The sequence below is a fragment of the Biomphalaria glabrata genome, chromosome 14, assembly GCF_947242115.1.
Source record: "Biomphalaria glabrata chromosome 14, xgBioGlab47.1, whole genome shotgun sequence".
Lineage (NCBI taxonomy): Eukaryota > Metazoa > Mollusca > Gastropoda > Planorbidae > Biomphalaria > Biomphalaria glabrata.
Window position 1 is genome coordinate 14,300,900 of NC_074724.1, and position 22,820 is coordinate 14,323,719.

At 38.8% G+C, this 22,820-nt stretch overlaps 1 protein-coding gene across 3 annotated transcripts in view; it reads left to right on the forward strand.

Moving 5' to 3' along the window:
• The first annotated feature begins 2,426 nt into the window (after positions 1-2,426).
• The window catches only part of LOC129922858 (craniofacial development protein 2-like), an 80,222-nt gene continuing 59,828 nt past the window's right edge, over positions 2,427-22,820 (forward strand). For all 3 annotated transcript variants that reach the window (XR_008774811.1, XR_008774812.1, XR_008774813.1), the window contains exons 1-2: positions 2,427-2,538; positions 2,650-2,730. The gene's annotated coding sequence lies outside the window, so the exon portion shown is untranslated. The remainder of the gene's footprint in view (positions 2,539-2,649; positions 2,731-22,820) is intronic.

Genomic DNA, 22,820 nt, shown 5'->3' on the forward strand with positions numbered 1-22,820 from the left:
GCATTTCTGCTGACATCATGTCTAGCCCTGGTGCTTTGTTGTTCTTTAACACTGCAATGGCCATGGTAACCTCCTCAGCAGTTATTGGGTCTGTCTTGACCTTGAGATCATTTTCCAGAGAGGGGTCCTTGAATGTGTAAGTCAGGTCTGGCGACGGTTGGTTAAGGGTCTCTTTAAAGTGTTCTACTCATCTTGCATCTTGTTCTTCTTTCGTTAGCAAAGTTTTGTCTTGCTTGTCTTTTATCGGTGCTCCATGTGCACTCTTTCCGCTAGTGAAATCTCAGTTATATATATATAATGAGCATTTACTTCTCTACCCATAGGTAAGACATGTGGCGTGGGCGCCTAACGTCATGTTTGGCGCCCTTTGCATCAGCCTGCCATTGGCTATCCGAAGTTTACCAGAAACACTTGGCCGTGAACTACCCCAGACGTTGGAGGACTTAGAGAAGAAACCTCAGCCTCTCATAACGGTGTCAACTTAGACTCTTTTAATCAAATAGCAAAATTATTTGGGCCTTTGAAGGCAATTCTCTATTCCTAATTGTAGGATAAACTTCCATCAATATGTGACCTTTTTAGTAAACTAAAACAATATAGCATTGTCCTTAAGTTAATAGCATTGTGACCATGGAATTGTGTGCTGAATGTAACATCCAAGCCTTGTCTGGGAAATGGGAAATAGTAAAAAAAAAATAATCTTACCGAATTGTTAACAAATACTATCCAAATGGATATTATAGAATAAATACACACATAAACACACAATGCCATGTTAAAATACAGAATATAACTTAAGTCTACGTAAATAACTTGAAACGTGTAGTCCTTCAATCTCCCTCACGCAAGCTTGTATTCACTGTATAGTCACAAACATGTCAAAACTATAAAGATGCCATACGCTAAAGAAAAAAAAAGAAGGACAATATCTCCTCTGAATTATTTAGACATCATATTATCCGAACTGACTGGACAAAAAATGCATTCATCCTATTAGCATTTCATTACATGGCAGTATCAAATGATCTAAGGGAAACAACCGTTAAAAAAGCTATATTCGGGTAGAGAACTTTTGAAGACACAAATTTGTCATTCTTGATCGGCATGTAGCTGTAGCGAATAAATCAGAAGCACACTCATTAGAATCATGATATAGAACAGAGATTCAATACCGGAAATAGTGCTAGGCGGTGGAACACCCCTAGACCCACTAGTTGGCAAGGGCGGGGAGTCTACAATTTGACCACTAACTCCAGGAAGAACATATTCTAGGGCACAATGAATGTCTTCCACAAGAATAAGGGGTCAGAATGTAATAAAGATTAATTATTTACACACAAACACACATACATTTATACATATATTTTTTTCGCGGGGGGTTGGAGGTGCGAACATAATCCCCCCAACCCCCCCTCCTTCAAAAAAAATCCTGGCTACGCCCATGTATAAAATATATATTTATACATGTATATATATATATATATATGTAGGTCTGGTCAGTTTCAGACAGGCCTGCTTCTTCTCTCAACTTTTTGTTGGTTCGGCGCTCTTCCACTCTGGTCATTCATCTTGCTTCAAATCTCGAGACTCCAAGACTCACATCATCACGCCATGTGGAGCGATCGAGAGCTAGGTATTAAACTCCCTGGGAGCGCTTTCCTGCACACAAGTCCCCGTACAGAAGTCGTTTGGGAAGGCGATTGTCCGGCATGCGGACTACATGTCCTGTCCATGGAAGTTATGACCTTTTTAATGTCGCATTTATACTATTCATGTTGGACAGTTTTAAGATTTCTGTGTCTGGTATGTGTTCGGACCAACCAACCTTGGAGATACTTCTTAGAAAGCGTAGGTGGAAGGAGTTTAGCTTTTTTTATGTGGCGGGAATATAAGGTCCATATCTCTGATGCAAATAAGACTGACGGGAGAACTACAGCACTGTAGACATTCAGTTTTGTGGATATGCTCTCCGTTGCTACACTAGTCCTTGAAGCCTGCCAAAAAGCAGCACTGGCAGCTGCAACACTGATGTCTACCTCTTCGTCTAGGTTGACGTTTGATGATATGGTGCTTTCCAGATAAACAATTTTTTTGACGTTTTCTAGTTTCTGCCTACATATAGGTAAACTTGCTGAACCAATGTTTAAAAAAAAAGTTTATAGCTACAAAACTTCCTGATATAAAAAGAAAACGAATAGAACCAACACTGAACTTATAAAAGGTTTTAAGTTAATTGAAATGAATGATTCTATTGTTTACTATGGAAGCCAAAAAAAAAAAGTTATTTTCGGCTAATGTGAAAACAGAGCAATCGAAAGGAGGAGGAGCTTCCTATTGGACATTTGAAAAGGGCGGAACAAGTGGTGAGTTGTCTCTCACTTCAATGTCACCACGTAGCGCAACCATACCACTTGATAACTGGCTGGTCAAGTAACTGCTGCATATAAAGAAAAGCCAAGCTACATTTCTATCATATATAAATCATTTTCACTACAACACACATTGAACGTCTACCGTATATATCGATTTTTTTTTTGTGTAATAATTAAATTATATTCATTTTTCTGTATCTAGAAAATTTAACTTAACTTTAAATTATTTGTCTTAATGAAGGCCTAGAATTATATATGTATGTATTTTATTTTACAGATATAGAGAATAGTTCCATGGATGTCCATCAATTCTACTACGTTTTTGTCTTGGCCATTCCAACTTTGATAGCAGCGAAAGGTAATTTTCAACGTTTTTATGAACAAATATTTATAAGATTATTGATTACCTAGAATGATTAAAACTTAATGATAACTAGAAATGAAAATGTCAATTATATATTTAGTAAATTATATAGATTTTTAAAATGTTTTGATCGAGCCATTCAGGTTAGAAACATAAATATTACTTATGAGATTGGGTTTTTAGTCTGATTCAAGCAACACTTGAATGACACTAGAAAAACACTTTTATGCTCTATATTATAAATGCTCTTGTAGTTGTTGATGGCTGTCTGACTTCAACAGATTGCTCTGGAGATGTCTGGGTTTCTTGTACGAATGCATTAGATGCACCTAAACTACAACAGGATAAGAACCAACAAACATTATACTAGTAGAAACACTAATTCCAAACCTTTATAGACTTGAATGAAGTTTAACACTAAAAAAAATCACAGTCGAGTCTCTGTCCGTAATACAAGTTATTGTACATGAAGTCCTAACTCAAACAGGCTATATTAACATAAATAATCTAGAACCCAACTAATACGAGACGTCACTCAATGTCGCGTTCAAAGTCTGTCAACTATGGTGCGTCTCTATACAGACAAATAATAATAACTGTCTCACAGATTCCTCCCCCCTTGAAAAAAAAGTCAATATTTTTCTATTACTGTCCTTACTAAAAAAAAAAGGTACTGTCAAGTCTTTGCAAGGGCATTTCATTGAATGGGGAAGATCAACACAAACATAATAGTCACTTTTTTCTTGAAAGAATAATATTAATAATAATACTTATTATTATTAAAGCTTTTCTATAGCTCTACTTTCATGCATACTCAGAGCACTATGGTTCAATCTCAGTTGTGGACCAGTGGGGGAGAGGGGGTATCTGGGAGAAGGTTTTCGGTGCTGTCTTTGGACTCTCAGTAAACACAACTCTTCTCGAGTCGGGTGTCCAGCCTCGAGCCCCCTTCATATGTAGCCAAGTCTAGCAAGACTAGAGCGTACATAGCCTCTCGACCACACTTCCCACTACAATGGGGACTTTCACTTTTGTGTATCTAGAATCACTTAGAGTTCATTATATGATTACACTGTAGAGATGGGAATCGAACCCAACTTTTAAAGTTCGGGGTTAGGTACGGTTTGATGACGAGTAAAGTTCGGGTTTAGTTCGGTTTGGTAAGGTTTAAATTTCGGGTTCGGTTCGATGTTATGAAATTAGGTAATAACAAAATCAGGTACATTTAATAATGTTTAATTCAATCATTAATTACACAAAACAGCGATGTAAAACCTTATTTGGCCGATGGGCCATTTTAATTTATAATACTCGTGTCGCTCTCCGAAGAACATACAAGACACATACAAAAATCATTAAATAAAAAAAGGCAAGCACTTTTATTAGAAACCCGTGGATATAATTAAAAAAAAGTTTCCCTTTCAGACCTTACGATCTATAGTGCAGATGATGTAAAGGTAATCTTTTTCTGTGGTCCATGATTAACGAACCGTGTCCTGTAACCATCACAACGACAAACTGCCTTTACTTTTTCCCCAACTAACGTCAATTAGCCATTAGAACATGGTGGATTCAGAGGTGACCTTAACATCCTGAAAGTAAAAAACCGCAGTCTTCATAAGGATTTAAACCTGTGACGCCCTCGGATCGCAAGACAAGCGCTTTACCACTCAGCCGGTGCCGCCTTCCCACGTAAATATGATATTTGCACTAATTAATGGGATGTAGTAAGTGTATCGAAAACCAAGTTTACATCAACCTGCGAGAAATCATCTCCTTTAAGAGGGATGTTATTCCCCCCCCCCCCCAACGCCAATTCCATTTTAAAAGTACGACACCTCCCTTTCCCACAAGCAGAGGGCGATTGCGATTATATTTATCGCCAAAACTCTCTGACATAATAAAAATATTTTATAATACTTTTTAATCTAAAGTATTTACATTAGTAACTAAATATCTACACAAATTGCATAATCATTAATTTAAAAAACTAACATGTCAATCTTAGGGGTTGGTGATGGACTAAAGCAATGAGCGGAGAATCATCTTTACCTCCCCTCCCCTGAATCCTGTGATGTCTATATTATATAATGACTCAGGAGTCAGGAGTCATTTTTTTCCATACATTGTCATGATTGTCATTTTTTCCCATTTTATCAGCTTTTCTTTAGTTAGAATCGTTTTAGTTGCTATTTATTAAAACGTCACCGATAGCCCATAGCCTAAGGATAAAATATACGTTAACATTTTAAAATGATTTGCAAATTAAGGTCGCTAATTAAAGAGTGCCTAATTTTACGGTGCCTAATTTTCCGCCTTGTGAAAAAGTGCATAATTATCCGGTGCCTAAATTTTCGGGTGCCTAATTATCCGGGTGCCTAAATATCCGGGTTCCTAAATTTCCGGGTGCCTAAATTTGCAGGTGCCTAAATATCCGGTGCCTAAATTTCCAGATACCAATTTGCAGTGAATCAATAGAAAAAGATCCAAAATTTTCCAAAAATTAAAAAATAAATGGCAAATCATCTCTTAGTAAAAAAAAAATATTACAAAATCTTAAGCACAGTTCGGTCAAGGTAAGGACAGTTCGTTCGCAGGGGCGTAACTAGGGATTTGGGGGCCCGGGGGGATTGACCTCTTTGGGGGCCCCTTGCATTTTGACATTCGACATATGTCATGAGATAATGTAAGCAAAAATATATAAGCCCCAAATCAAATTGGTTCCGTATATCAGTAAACTTAACAAAAAGTAATCATCAAGACTCTTTTAATGAATAATACCTTTGTTTATTAGTTAAATAATGCACACGTGACAAATCTAAATTAATATCGCTTCACGTCGTGCATTCTGTGCAGCAAAGACATCTATAACATCAACTACATCGATACTTTCTAGTATTTGTGACTTCACTGACATTAAGGCCATGATAAGCCTTTCTTGCGTCATTGTGCTCCTGAGATAGTTTTTGATGAACTTGAGCTTTGAGAATGATCTCTCACATGACGTAATGGAAGTGGCCTGAGTTAGCGGTATTCGGAGGAGGTTGCAAAGTTTGAGCACACGTAATTCCCATATGAAGCCTGTTTCCTCAATATGTCTATTGGTGATTGTATTACTGGTTTGTTGATGAAAAGTGCTCGTGCATCAATGACATCATTGAAAAAGCGATTTGCCATTTATTTCTTCATACAAACAGGAAAAGTAGCACAGTTTGTCACAAGCGTGTCTTCTAACAGGTGTCTTGGTTCAAGAAGAAACCCAAAGGTATCCATTTTCTTTCCAGCCTTTGGAATCTGCCCTTCATTTCCATATGAAATCTGTCCAGCACTTCTGTCACAACACGTTTGAATTGCATTTGTATTGACAGTCCTACATTAGAACTCAACTTCCCATCAAGTCTTTTCTTTCATATGGTTGTTTTGATTACAGGGAATCCATAGTATTCACTAACTTCTTTTGCTTTTTCGATGGATTGGGTTTTTGTCAGTTTCTCATCATTTTGCAGAAAGCATGAAAGGGTGCTAATTTCTTTAGCAGCTTCCTGTATATGCAGTCCAGACTTTTGTAGTTTCTTCCGAACTATATTAATTGGGCACAGGAGCTTTGACCAGAATTCCAGATAGGCAATAAATTCTTAATTTTCCACTGCATGAAGAAGATTCTGTGCTAATATTATATGGCATTACGTCATTGTTGGTTGTTTATGTTTTGTGCGAAAGCAAAAGGATTCAGGGTATACAAAAGTGGGAAAGATCCATATCTCGTTATGCCCGAGTATAGAAATACTCCGATAAGTGGACTGCCGTATTCACCATCAGAACTGCTGACGAGTAGAAGACTCATGGAATCATTCCAACTGATCACAAACTATTGAAACCATTGGTAGCTGAAAATGCAGAGACATTACTCAACGAACGACAGATGAAAAGCTAAGTGAAATACGATGCAAAAGCAAGGCTACCTAAAGATTATTCTGTCGGAGAGTTGTCTAGGTCAAACATGGCAGAAAGCAGTTGTCATAAAAAAACATTCAGCACCCAGATCTTACATCATAAAGACAAACGAAGGAAAAACATACAGAAGAAATCAACGCTTTTTAAATAAGAGTTTCGATGAAGACATCTCTGGGTACTATGATACCGATGGAGACAATGAACTGCAAACTGTTGGAACAAACGAAACAGACAGTTATAGACCAACGTCTAGAGAACTTGTTCGGTCAAGACATTCAGAAGTGGACGAATTGTTAAAGTTCCTAGTAGACAGTTCCGGTCGCAGTGGGCGCCGCGCTTTCATAGGCCCCGCGCTAATTCCAAGTGTACATTATTAAATTAAACAATTATAACGTATATAAAATAACAGGGTTTTCGCGACCTCCTGATTTTTCAGGGCCTCCAGGAAATCTCATGAAAAGGCAAAATATACGATAAAGTCCTGAACTTTTTTTGAATTTATTCAAATCTCCTGAAGAATAGACGAAATTGACGTTTTGGGGTGCCAATAAATAAAAAGTGGCATTGCGAGCTTTCATTTGATAAAAATTTATTGCAAAGACGAAAGTAGGCCTATTTTCTAATTCAAAAAAAAAATAATTTTGACATTATGCTTATCCCTACCCAGAGTAGGCCCCTCGCGATCCGTTTTGCATAGGGCCCCGCAAATGCTAGGGCCGGCCCTGCTAGTAGATATCACTATTAAGAACTTTAAAAGGAAGGGTGTGATAATAACTTCAATAGGAAGGATGTATTAATATTATATGATATTACGTCATTATTTTTTGTTTATGTTTTGTGCGAAAGCAAAAGGACTAGATCATTAGATGTAATTAAAAAGAGAGAGTTTCCATTGGATTGAGGAAAGATGAATAGAGGGGTAATAACTCGAGTGTGAAGTTTAATACTGAAATTATAGACGCCAAACCCGAAAAATGGACAATTTTAGCATTGTTAAGAATAACTTTTAGTTATACTCGATTCTGTAAATTTTGCTTCAAGGTTAATTAGTGTAGCCATATAATACTCGCCATTTAGATCTATTATTACTAAAGGTAACAAGATACCTGGAATTCGCTGTATATCATGCAGTTTTATTCGTGGCAACAAAGTTTAAAATGAACAACAGATTTCATATTTAAAAACTGATCTCTGAGGCAAAAATATTTTTAAAATATCTAGGTTTAGTCTTTGTGATAAATTTAATCCATAAATGTTGATTAAAAACGACAAGACACCCGTTGACACTATTTGTCAATCAAATATATTAATTTATGTATTTACAAATAAATTTCGGACACCCATTTGGGGGCCCCCCCTAGGCGGGGGCCCGGGGGGATTTTAAAATTCTCCCCCCCATCCCCCCCCCTTAGTTACGCCACTGTTCGTTCGGTTCTTTTCGTACCGATCTTTTTTAAAGTTCGGGTTCGGTTAGGTCGTAAGTGATGTTCCAGTTCGGTTCCGTTTGTTTCCCATCTCCAGGTAACAGTTCATATATGACTTTACTTACATTTCTTTCATAGTCCACCAATAAATATATATTGTTATAAACCTGATAGTGACACAGATGGGGGTAGTGCTTTTTTTTTTAGACTACGCAAATCGCCCCAGGTCAGCGCTAGAATAGCGGTCAACCGTGACTAGTGACAGCACACGCCAGTTCGGCAAGGACTTCTGTTGTAAATATTACGCACGCAAGTCGCAGCGAATGTTATCAATTAAAGTGGTCAAGCTGTTCTAGAAGGCCTGTTGGGACCCTATATAAGAGCGAATGTGTTGGAGTCAAATCACCTCACGTTACCTCGCAATGTGACCAGTACGAGGCGAGCTCAGAACCAGCACGGTGTGTGAAGTCATTCCGGAGCATAGCCATGTGTTCGGATAGTCGTGTAATATTGTTGCCAACTTTACTGTATTTGTAATGTATTTAATATTAAATTGTTACTGTAGCCCTGGGTTATTAAGTTCTTTAGATTGGTTGTGTCGTGTGATGCAGTTTGCAGAGAGCCTGGTTAATGAGAAACGTAACTATTAATATATATATATATATATATATATATATATATATATATATATATATATATATATATATATATATATATATATATATAGCGTATAGCGTATAGCGTATGGCAATGTGGCACTCTATAAGTTCAGTTCATAACGTGAGTTCTTGACAATGTTCACCTGGTGTTGGTGTCTTCGTGCAATCTCTGTCTCATTTGACCCAGCATTACGCTAAAGAAGATAGCAAGTAGAGTAGGAGCAAGCACACAGCCATGCTTCACCCCATTTTCTTTTGGCAAAGCAGGACGTTTTTGCGCAGCCGTTTTGGCGCGATGGTCATTTTTGCGCAGCCTTTTTAGTTTTTAGTGCTAGGGACGTTTTGACGCAAAATATTTTGATCACATTGTTGATATTCATTGTATTATTTCTTTACCGAAGAATGATACATATCTATGTTTTTATGTGTATTTGTGTGTAACGTATTTCTGATGTATAGAACAAGATATATTTTTGTCTATTATTTTTGGTCTTTAATTTTGTTTAGAAATTAGAGTTAAATAACATCACAAAGAGAGTATGGTTTAATTTTGCCCAAATCAAAAGAAAACAATGATAGAAAAAATAGATGTAATTTTAAGTGGAAACGAAAATGATTTGTTTAATTTCCAGTACCTTCAACAAACAAAACAAGACTAGAAAGAGAGTTTGTGTTATCACACAAACTCAGAGACGGCCCGGTCCTAGTCGGATCCTTGTCGAATCCACCTATTTGTAATAAATATTAAAGAAATGATTTTGTTTAAATTGTCAAAATTAAAAATGTTTTAAAGACTCATTCAGCGTTGTAAAAATATTTTTTTTTCTGTAAAATGTTTTGAGATGTTCTTTACTTCCTTATCTAAACCTCCCACTGGACGACGGGGGATGAACCCGTGACCTTCGAGAAAATAAATTTAGCGTTCTAACTTCACAATCTCGTCCCGAGAGATGACGTTAAACTGCGCTCCTCTTTCCTAAGCACTTTTGGAGCTCAAAAGTGCCCTACTTCTTTTCTATCATTGTGTCTGTCTCCTCTTTTCCTCAGTCTGCCTTCATTGATCATCACTCTGTCTCCTTATCTCTAAATATCTCACTACGTCCTAGACCAGTCCGTTTGCCGTGGACTGCGACGGGTAAGGGGGGATAAAGAGATCCTGGTGTTTGAGTGGTGGCTATCTGAGGATAAACCACCACAACACAATACTTTGGCTCCAAGTTCCCCTAGACCTGAGGCCCAGATGGCCCGCTCTGGGTCAGTCGGCTGGTCATGCCAAGCTACCAGCATAGGTCTTCGGTGGCTGGAGGGTCAATCAGGGAGCTGCTTTATCGGACACATGTCCGATGCAGCAGCTGACTGAGTATAGCACCTGTGTAGCCCTGGCGGGCTCATTCTGGACTTCCGAATGGCCCGTCCCCTTGTTGGACTCGATGGCGGATGGGGAGCACAGGTGCCGAATTAACAAGAATATATATGGACAAAAAAAAAACCAACAAACTACTTGCCCCAGATTTAAGTCTGGGCAAGAGACGCCGTATTGAGGCAAAAAAGGAGGAGGCCACAAAAAGCTGTACTACCTGGCCATCATTTTTGGTGGTCAGGTGCACAGAAGAGGGGAAAAGTCTGACAAAGCTGAGCCCTTTCCTTATCTATAAGGGACTCAAGTCAGTAGTGGGAGAGCCCAAGAGTGTGTCTAAGCTACACAAATCAATGGAACTTCTTGTAGAAGTAGATGGCAAGACACACTCTGATGGGCTTTTAAGATGCAGAAGACTCTGTGATCTCCAAGTGGAAGTCATGCCACACAAGAGTCTGAACACCAGCAGATGTGTAATCAGCTCTAGGGACCTACTGGAATGTTCCGAGAAGGAAATAGTGGAGGGCATTGAAGGAGTCACCAATGCCCGGCGCATTACCAGGCGCAGGGATGGTGAGGAGGTCAAAACCGCCACTATTATCCTCACATTCAGAACTAGGACACCGCCAGAGTAAGTGAAGGCAGGATACCTACGAGTTCCAGTGAGGCCCTAAATACCTAACCCCATGAGGTGCTTCAAGTGCCAGGGTTATGGACACGGCGCGGCAGTCTACAAGAGGAACACTGTGTGTGCCAGATGTGCTGGAGAGGGTCATGAGGACAAGGGCTGCACAGTCCAGTTCAAGTGCCCAAACTGTCAAGCTGGCCACTCAGCCTACTCCAAGGACTGCCCTGTGTGGAAACAGGAGGTTGCCGTGCAGGAGTACAAGGCAAGAAATGGATGTGCCTTCAGCCAGGCGAAATCGGCTGTATTGGCCCTACCCAAGGGTCAATTCGGCTTGACAAAGACCTACGCCCAGGCTGTTGCTAAGATATGAAGATCCATAGTCACACAGACGGACACATTGACCCCACCACCCCCTCATCCTCCTCCAACTCAGAAGAAAACACCGCCAAAGAACACACCTCTGAAGAAACAAGAAAGCCCTGTTGTCATGCTAAAGAACAGGTTCTCTGTGCTCGCTGATGAGAGCATGGAGACTGAGCAGCATGTCAAAACCAATACTCCGGGAGAACTCGGAGACATCATGTCTGACACAGGTTCTCCTCAGAGAACCCAGCCAGACACCCCAACATCTACCGAATTAGAGGTTGACCAACTCCCTAAGGGGAGAAATCAAAGCGGAGAGGATGCACGAGGCGAGAGAGGACGAAATGACCTCCGCTCTAACCAGAGGAAACTCCTTTTTCCAGAGAGAAAGATTTCCCTCAAAAGGGGGTTGTCCTCCTCTCCATCTAAACCCAAGAATAAAAATACCAAGGTCACTGGAATAAAGGGAAACCCCTCCGGGGGCCTCCTAAGGCCAAATAGCTCCAAGTAGGTCATCTAGAATAAGACATAGATTGCAGAATTGTACAGTGGAATTGTAGAGGCCTCAAGGCCAATTACGAGGAAATGCAGCTACTGATGGACTCTGAGACTCCTGTAGCTGTTTGCTTACAGAAATCATTTCTGAAAGATTGCATCAGCTTCCGAAGCTACCGTGCTTATAGCAAGAATGCTGAGGATGCAGAGAGAGCATCAGGTGGAGTCTGTATCCTTGTAAAGGATAGCATCCCCCATGAGAGGGTAAAACTACAGACCACACTACAGCAGCTAGGATAACCCTTCACATGGTTGTCACTTGCTGCAGCCTGTATCTACCACTAGGCGCTCCATTAAACCGAACAGACATGGAGGACCTATTGAAACAACTCCCCCGGCCTTATTTAATCCTTGGGGATTTCAATGCCCATAACACCATGTGGGGATCCAACAATACCGACACAAGAGGTCGTATGCTGGAGGATATCTTCCTCCAACATGATTTATGCATACTTAATGATGCATCACCGACCTACTTGCACCCAGGAACTGGATCATTCACATGCATTGACCTCACCGTATGCGTCCCCGGACTTCTGGACGATTTTAAATGGTCAGTTAGCAATGATCTACGGGGAAGTGATCACTTCCCAATCATCATTACTAACAATCTCCCTTCATTGGGACGACCTCAGCGGTGGAAACTGAATAAGGCCGATTGGGAACAATTCCAAAAAAGATGCTCTGAGGATATCACAGAAAATATCCTCCATGAACAGAACCCAGCTGATACCTTTGCTAGCAAGCTACTAAGTATAGCCAGGAAAGTTGTACCCCTAACCTCTGCAAATCCAAAACGGCCTAGCAAACCATGGTTTGATACAGCTTGCAAAAGTGCTATTGGTGATAGGAAAAAACGACTGGCTGCATTTATAAAGAATCCTTCCCAGGAAAACCTAAAGCTATTCAGAATAGCTAGAGCAAAGGCTAGACAAACCATACGGTCAGCCAAAAGGAATTCCTGGAGAAGTTTTGTCGGCAGTCTGGATGCCAAAACTTCTGCTAGAGCGGTTTGGAAGGCAGTAAGGCGAATCAAAGGGAAAGAATCAAATGCAATAGGGCATTTGAAAAACCAAGGACGAACTGTCACGTCCCCCAGAGAAATAGCTGACTGCCTTGCATCCTCAATAGCAGAAAAATCATCCACTGCACACTACACGCCAGAGTTCCAAAAAGTCAAAACCAGGGAGGAAAGACACCCCATTGATTTCAGGTCAGAGAACAATGAAGACTACAACAAACCGTTCTCGCTTGAGGAACTGAGGGAATCGCTGGACAAGTCACATGACACAGCGCCTGGAGAAGACGAAATCCATTACCAGTTCCTCAAGCACCTTCCCGAACCCTCATTGGCAGTCCTACTAGGGGTCTATAACTGTGTGTGGCAAACAGGCGCTTTCCCAAACAGCTGGAGGAAAGCCACAGTTATACCGATACCTAAACCGGGAAGAGACGGCTCTGACCCAGCTAACTATCGACCAATAGCACTAACAAGCTGCATCTGCAAAACCATGGAAAGAATGATTAACAGTATGCTGGTCTGGTACCTGGAAAGGAATAAAGTGATCTCAAACTACCAGTGCGGATTCCGGCAGGGGCGGACAACAACTGACCACCTGGTAAGGCTGGAAGCTTATATTAGAAATGCATTACTCAGAAGAGAACATCTAGTAGCTGTATTCTTCGATATAGAAAAGGCCTATGACACAACCTGGAAACATGGCATTCTACGTGGCCTGGCACTTATGGGGCTTAATGGACACCTCCCCCGTCTTGTGGAGGAATTCCTGAAAGATCGAAAATTTCAGGTTCGAGTGGGCAACTACGCTTCTGACACTCATGACCAGGAAATGGGTGTACCCCAGGGCAGCATTGTCAGTCACCCTGTTCAACATTAAAATAAATAGCATCATAAATGCGCTGTCCCCTGACATAGAGTGCTCTTTGTATGTTGATGACTTTGTCATTTTTACTTATGGGAAAAACATGAACACCTTAGAAAGAAAATTACAGTTATGTTTAAACAAAATTCAGAGTTGGGCAAACTATAATGGTTTCAAATTCTCAGACTCCAAAACAGTTAGTATGCATTTTTGTAATCTAAGGGGACACCACCCAGACCCTGAACTATTTATACACAAAAAGAAGATCCCTGTCGTGAAAACTACACAATTTTTAGGCTTCACCTTAGATTCCAAATTTAATTTTCTCCCCCACATTAAGGAACTTAAGAAGAAATGCCAAAAGTCATTAAACATACTAAGAGTACTCAGCCATACGGACTGGGGAGCTGACAGAGATACCTTGCTGCTGCTTTATCGGAGTTTAATTCGATCCAAGCTAGACTACGGATCCATAATATATGGAGCAGCAAGGAAGTCGTACCTAAAAATACTGGAAACAATACAAAATGCTGCCCTGCGTCTCTGTCTCGACGCGTTTCGTACATCACCTATCCCAAGTCTCCATGTGGAGGCTAGAGAACTCCCCATGGATATAAGAATGAAAAAGCTTGCAATGCAGTATATAGTCAAGCTAAAATCCAACCCCACGAACCCTGCTTTTGACTCCATATTTAACCCCACAGAGGTAGAATTATACAATCGAATGCCTAACGTCATACAGCCGTTGGGCCTTCGAATGAGAGAACCCATCCAAAATTTAACCCCATTCATTGACCAAATCTCTAAAATAGAAATCCCTCAGAATCCTCCTTGGCTAATGAATAAACCCAAATTAAATTTATCCCTCCTTAATTTCAAAAAAGAAAATACAGACCCAAGCATACTACAAGTCCACTTTAGGGAACTGCAGGAGAGCTACGGAGATTGTGGCACCATCTACACAGACGGATCCAAAATGGAGGGAAAGGTTGCGTGTGCCTGCTCCTTTCGGAACAAAACAATCTCCCGTAGACTCCCCGATGGCTGCTCCATCTTTACGGCCGAATTGCACGCAATACTGCTTGCACTTATGGCCGTAAAAGCATCAGAAAGGAGGAAATTTATAATCTGCTCCGACTTCAAATCTGCATTGCAAGCTTTGGGGTGGATGAAGACTAACATCCCATTGGTACATAAGAGCCTGAAGCTGTTGGATCAAATAACAGCCGACCGTAAGGATGTAACCTTCATCTGGGTCCCTCCCATGTTGGCATTGAGGGAAACGAAGCCGCAGACAGAGAAGCAAAGAGAGCCCTAAATCATGCGGTGTCAGGAACCCAAATTCCCTACTCGGACCTGAGACAAAGTATTGCCTCTGCCACCTATCGAGAGTGGCAGAACCGAAGGGAGGCTGAGACTCACAGTAAACTCAGGCAGATTGTGGCGGATGTCAGGTGGCAGCCCACATCTAAGGGTCTGACAAGGCGTGGTAGCAAGGACCATGTCCAGACTTAGGATTGGCCACACCTACATCACGCACTCTTTTGTACTGAAGAGAGAGGAGCCGCAACTTTGTGAGTACTGTGACTCTCGCCTCACCGTGGAACATATCCTCGTTGATTGCCCCAGATACCAGGATGTCAGGGCGAAATATTTTAGAGCCACTAATTTAAAAACACTATTTGATAATGTCGACCCTGGGAAGGTACTGGGCTTTATTCGGGAAGTGGGGCTATCTACGAAGATCTGATTTATGAATTTGTGAACATGCACTATTTAGATTAGATTTTTACCAAATATTTAAATTTTTACTACCTTTACTATTTTAACTGTGAATAGACCTTGATTTTAATGATATGACTGTATAGAATCTGGCCCTTGTTGTTTAGAGAGAGAGAGTAGTCCTAAAGGGACTGCAGGCACGACATGGCCTAAATTTTGCCGATGTGCCTTAAATCAAAAATCATCAAAATCTAACTTCACAATCAGGCCATAGCCTATTATTGATAAAGAGATATATTACACATTACGGCATGACAACAACCGGATATGAACAATATGTTAGCCGAGCGATTTTAGATTATCTTTTGGTATTAATTTGTAATTGAAAAAACAATAAAAGAACAGGTATCTAGCTTATACTTCATAAACATCTGTTCGATGTCCCATCACAAATACCAACAGAGCTATAGGCATTTTTTAATGCAACTATAACATTGCAATATTGATCAAAACATTTGGAAATAAAAATCTACATTTTAAGTCTAGAAATTTAGTCTATATCAATCTAAACTAGACCTAGAAATTTAAGGTCTAAATCTACAATGATTTTAATTAGAACATAAATCTTAATCTAGTTTAAAAAATCTAGCTCTAGTGTAAAATAATCTAGCTCAAGTGTTAAAAAAAACAACACCTAGATCTAGTGTAAAAATCAAGATGAGATCTAGCTAGTTTGTCTTTTTATAATACTAGAAATAAAACGAGGTTTAATATACATTAATGCACCGAGTTCTTTATCATTTTATTTGAAGGATTCATTCCATATGACGTTAAAGGGCCTAGTTAGACTAAAAGCCCATCAGAGTGTATCTTTCTATTAACTTCTATTAGAAGTTCCCAAAGACTTGTGAAGATTAGACACACTCTTGGGCTCTCCCACTACCAACTTAAGACATAAATCTGGGGCAACTAGTTTTTTTGGTAATTTTTTTATCCATGGTTTTAATATTAGTTCGACACCTGTGCTCCCCACCCGCCATCGAGTCCAACAAGGCAACAGCAACAACAGCGCCAATACAGAAAAAAACATGTAGCACCGCTTGAATTAAAAAGAAGATACAACCTTTTCGAAAGATAAAGACGATATCGGCGACTATCTGAGACGTTTTGAGATCAAGCTTGCAAAGTTTAATGTCCGTGAGAAGGAGTTGGCCGAAATCTTATTGGATTTTGTGCACGGGCAAGCCCTTACGATTTGCCGAAACCACGACCACTCGATGCAGAATGGTTATCAAGTGTAGAAAAAGGAACTGCTAAATGCATACGGGCACAACGCGGCAACATTTCGAAAGAAGTACTACGAAAATACACCATCCAGCAAGGCAGATCCACAAACAACCATCAACTCAGTAAAAGACTTCTTTAATAAATGGCTCGGATTTAAGAATGTGGAGAGCACCTACGAGGATTTGAAAAACCTTCATTCTGATTGATAATTTTATCAACAAATGCGACCCTCAGTTGCAGTACTTTATGAAGGAAAGAAACCCTAAAGTAATTGAGGAGGTGGTAGAAATTAGAATCTTTAAGAACGCCTACCCAAACAACCCACCTTCAGTTAGGGACCAAAGGAAAGTCATTAACCTGGTAGGTTATGTTAAGGGGAATGATGTTAGTAATAGTGAAACTTTTGGTAGGAGTAATGATAAGTGCAGGGAACGTGGGAACAATGGTCGGGATAGTTATGAGGGCTTAAATGATAGACCTTGGGAAAATGAAAACAATGGCAGGGAAAGTTATGATAGGAGAATAGATAGACCTAAAGCGGGTGATAGAAACATGTTTTAACTGTCAGGAAAAGTGACACATGGCATACCAGTGTAGAAAACATAGAGGCAATAGGCCAGGGATTAGGAATACACAGGGTAACAGTAACACTAGTGCCAGGGAAGGTGATCAGACACATTGTAGACAAGAAAGAGATAATCCGCCACCAGATAGGGTTAATTTTGTAAGGAGCATCCAAGACAGGGATCGGGATAAAGAAGGTAGTGAACAAAATGAATACATTAAATACGTCGACAGTGGGGAAAATTAATTTAAACTCTACCCGGGCATTATAAGTAATAAAAAGGTGAATGTGATTCGGGATACAGCTAGTACTACGCTTGCAGTTAGAGGAGGATTAGTTAGAGATAAAGATTATTTGGGCTATACTGAATCAGTTAGATTGGCAGTCGGCGAGATTTAGAGGTTCGAAGCGTGCAGGGTATTTCTTAAATCTCCGTTGCACACTGTCAGGCTTTTAAATGTTTGACCTAGGATTGTTCTTGTGCTTAGTAGATACCTCTTCAGGTATTATTATAATGTTCTTGTTTTCTTAATTAAATATCTTGTACACATAGTAAGTTTGTTGTTGCGTATGTCTACCTCTAGATCCATTGAGTTATAAGACCACATCATGTAGTTTCAATAACATACACAAATAGTTAGCAGACTACATGTATTCTTCATAAAAGGATAACACACAATAATCTCAGCCATCAATATAACATATCTTCCATATACTCCTAAATGATATTCCATAAGTGCATATCTAATATATTTTCAACTTTAATACAAGACACGTCTGTCTCCTACCATATCTCTGGGGTCTACTACTTGACCATGTGATTAATCAACCTACAATCCCTTGTGATCTCCTTTAATTTTCCCGAGCGACCTCATACTCTTCATAAAACAAAACTAAATCTAGTGTTTCATAACCAATTCATGTCACTGGCTATCAAACAATGCTGTGACAGACGCCACTTCCCCTAGAAATAATATTTTAAAAGAATTTTTTAAAATGAGAGACCATATCTCTATGTCATTTTTGACAACATATTTATACACTAGGTTAGGAGTTCCTTATTTCATATTCTCAAATACTTATATCAGGTTACATTTAAGTCCCATCATAATAATGTATCCAAAGTTTTATAATGTCCAGTACTTTCTAAAATAAGTAACAATAATTTAGCACAATAATAATTAATATATCAGAAAGATTGGAGACATTAACCTAAGACTTAGACAGCTTTCAATCATATGACATCATTAGATAATTACAATACATCTTGAAGATTTACTTCTTAAATTAATTAAATAATTATTTACAACTGTATTAGGGAAAATTTCAATATCAGTATGTTTGATTTACATGTACTCATTCTCATAAGAGTAAATTGTTATGTCAACTAATGAGAAAAATCTAAGTTGACATTACACATAATAATAGTATTTATAGCATTAGTTTATTTTAAATAAATCAATATAAAAGTGCAAAAAAAAAAAATATCTTAACAAGTGTCCTAAAATATTTTATTTGAAAAATGTTACTGTTGTTAAGTCTGTTTACATTAATATGTAATATGTATATATCCGTATTAAAGTCAAATAGAAATGCTTTATTGTTACATTAGCTATTGTGAAAATGATCATAAGAAAATGATAATACCAATTTTCATTACATTTGTTTACAAGACACGTCTGTCACCTTCCACATCTCTGGGGTCTAATACTTGACCATGTGATTAATCAGCCCACAATCCCTTGTGGTCCCCTTTGATTTTCCCGTGTGACCTCATACTCTTCATAAAACAAATAAATTCGTGCTTCATAACCAATTCATGTCACTGGCTATTAAACAATGCTGTGACATATAGAGGGTTTTGTGAAGGGTTACTTTTAGAAGGTAGTACCGACTACGTAAAGCCTTTTACAAATGTTCTAATAAATACATGAAGGCTGAGTTTGTTTTAGTAATTGTTGATGGTCTATTTTGTTGATGATTCTATATGTTAATGGTGCATGCGAGTTCATAGAAGACACAACAACAGAATGAATCAAGAATATACTTGATAAAGCAGGCTGATAACTTCAACAATTTAATGAACAATAAAAAGGGCACAGTCCTCTGTCGTCTCCAGCCTAGCGTCGTCCTCTAAAGCGTATTGTCCATTACTCTTCTTGTTCCGTTCTCCTACTTTTTAATTACTCGTCACGTCACTATGGAAAAACCCGATTAACCTCAACTTCTACGCATCTTGTGTCATTAAATCATCTTCAACGTAAGAGAAGGGTTCAAAGTCATATTCTTGAACCCTGGCCCAAGGGTACCTTCATACGCCACAGAGTGAAGACAGTTCCGCCGGCATAATATGTTTGCAATAACTTACCTTTGAATTGAAATTATATAGTTTATACATTATATGAATAAAATATAGATACAATTGATAATTTTTTAAAAATGTATTTGTTTTTAAAAGATGGAGGAGTCACTGAAATCAATATAATAGCAAAGACAGACTTTTTTTTCAATAAAGATTTTTCAACAATTTTTAAATGTGAAAATTGGAAATGCTCAAATGTTGCAAGAATCTTAGACGGAAGCTTGAACTTTACATTAGACACTACAAAAGATTTTTACAATGTCACGATATTTATAGTTGATACAACGCGAGAAAAGGCGGCAGGAATTTTTTCAATAGAAAGGATCGATGTACTTCCGACTAACAGTGTCGAATGCAAAGTTTTCAGTATGTTATCTTTTTTTTTTACATTTTACAAATCTTAATTACTCCTTCGGTCTTTCTGTCTGTTTTGTACAAAGTTTGTACAAGTTTTTCTTACCCAATTCTAGTTACAATTACAATTATTCAGTATTAATTGCAATACACAAATCAATAAATAAAATTAACAAATCAATTAGTGGTAAAATATAATAATTATTGATTTATAAAAAGGGAGTTAAACCTTGTAGTACTGAGAGACATGACAGTTATTTCTTGTGTTGTAACACTTGGACAATTGTTGTTGACTTTCATTAACACATATGTTACAAATGAAATGAGGTTGCTTGTAAGAGTACCCAATGTTACATATTAATGGGGGATTGATTCTAAAAGAGCACCCCACTCAATATAACAAAACGTTGATCAATTACTTTACCTATTAGAGGGTATATCTAAAATATTTAATTAGAATTATAGCTAGATTTAGATATTTTAGATCAACAGATCAGTGTTAAAAGTGTGCTGGCACGTTCGTCCAGGGGTATACTGGTCGCTTCTTGTACTGCCTAGGTTATTAGGTATAACCTCCAGGTATACAATTCAACTAATGAATGCAACAAGTCTTTACAAAGTCGCAGGTAAACATATATATAAAGTTTATTTACATGAGTAAAATAAATATGTAAATAAATGGCCATCAATTCAAAGGCGGACACAACAAAAAGTAAACAAAAATAACTCAAAAATAATATGGCACACAGCCCTAGTCATATGTTACATTATCATCACATTCTGTAAATCACACATTTACATGAGTAAAATAAAGGCCACAGGCCTCAGGTCAACACATTACCACTTTTGACCATTCTGCTTACAGGCTTCAGGCTGACACTAGCCACTTTTAGCCAAAAAAAAAAAAAACAACAAAAAGGGCCATGATGAGCTATTGGTTTCAGGGAAACATATGAGCCTGCAAGATTTATAGAATCCCACCTATACAATAATACTAAAGATATACTTAGCCCAAAGATCTCCAGAGCAGGGCACACTTTTCCGAGTAGCCCATACACAAGACCATTAACAGAAAAATACTATTCGATCCAGGGCTTCCCACCCATTTGCTAGTCAGTCGGTGGAGAGAGAAAAGAACAGGATCAAACGGAAATCATTCATGCACATTGCGTCAAATTTGAGTGCGCAATCTGGACTCTCCACTGACCGTGTACCAATCCGAAAAAATAAGTACCTGCCCTCCATGGAGAAACCTGTCCAGCCCTCCAATAAACTTCACACTAGCGGGACTGGAGGGGGGCACCAGAAGACACATACACCTGAACAAAAAGATGGCAACACAAGCTCTTTAATCGTACCCATGGGTCCGTGCTTAATGACCAAGCTAGAGCCGGGTAGGGGCCCTTGTATGTTACTCGGACCTCGACCCAGACAAGCTGTCAGGCGCAAGCGGCCTCGCCGCATGTAGCTTTGACGCTGAACTCACGGCGATTATCACGGCATTATGCCACATAGGCAAAAAAATAACGTAAAAAAGAAACCATTGCGACTTCTGTTGTAAAAATCACCGATTCTAGCTCCTGCCTCCAAGCCATGGCTGGCTTCGGGGGAAAGTCAACTTTGGTAGAACAGGCATTAGGCGCCATAAATAACATCCACCTATTTATAAATGATAATAATAAATAATAAAAATAATATAAATAAATAATGATAATTTATTAAAAATGCACCTTGAAGGTTGACCTACCCACCTTCTATCAACACATCTCATGTCTGACAAGAGAGAACAGAACTCTGGATTTATGTTACCGTAACATCAAAGGAGCATTCACATCTCGTGAAAAGCCACCACTAGGGAATAATCGGACCACAAAACACTACAACTGCTGCCTACTTACCGCACGAAACTTAAATAAGGAAAAATCATTCAAAAAAGCGTACAAGAATGGACTCAAGACAACATTCTCAAACTACAGGGATGTCTAGACTGCACTGACTGGAATTTGTTTAAAGAGACCACTTCATATCTGGAAGAATGTGTCGACCCAGTGACAAATTACATCAAATTCTGTGAAAACATGTGTGTCAGTACTAAGAACATCAAGATATACCCCAACAATAAACCATGGGTCATTGCAAAAATAAAACGGGAAATAATAAAAAAAAGAGCATATATGAGTGGCGATGGACAGACAAGGAAAATAGCTCAACGAAATCTTAACGTCGTTCTTGAGGAAAGGAGGAGAAACTACCTCACCAAGCTGGAAGACTAAATTAAGACAAGTGACATGAGACAGGCGTGGGGCATCATGAACAAAATGCCAGGAGCACAAGTCAAAATTTAAAAAAATCTTGCTACAAGAGACGAAAAAACATTATCCTACGAGTTAAATGATTTCTATTGTCGCTTCAACACGAAAGATTATAATTATCTAAGACTCAAAGCCCTTGAGGATATCAATGTTAACAACTGTTTAGAATTAGCAATTACTAAAGAGCAAGTTTGTAACATTTTCAAAAACGTCAACCCAATGAAAGCTGGTGGGCCTGATGGAATAAAAGGGCGGATCTGAAAAGAATGTGCTGAACAACTAACTGAACCTTTCCAAGATATTTTTTCTACTTCATTACTAAACCATGAGATACCACCTGTGTGGAAGTCATCCATAATTGTACCTGTGCCAAAAGTTTCCAAACCGAAGGAAATGAATGACTACAGACCTGTTTAACTTACTTCCATTGTGTCTAAATGTTTAGAAAAATTGGTTAAAATGTTTCTTCTGAATGATCTTTGTAATAAGTTAGACCCTTTACAATTTGCTTACCAAAAGGGTAAAGGTATAGATGATGCAATCCTAAATATTTTAAATTGTGTCTACAAACATCTGGACTTACCGAACACTTATGTAAGATTGTTCTTTATTGATTTCTCATCAGCTTTTAATACCATACTACTTCATTTAGTTATTGA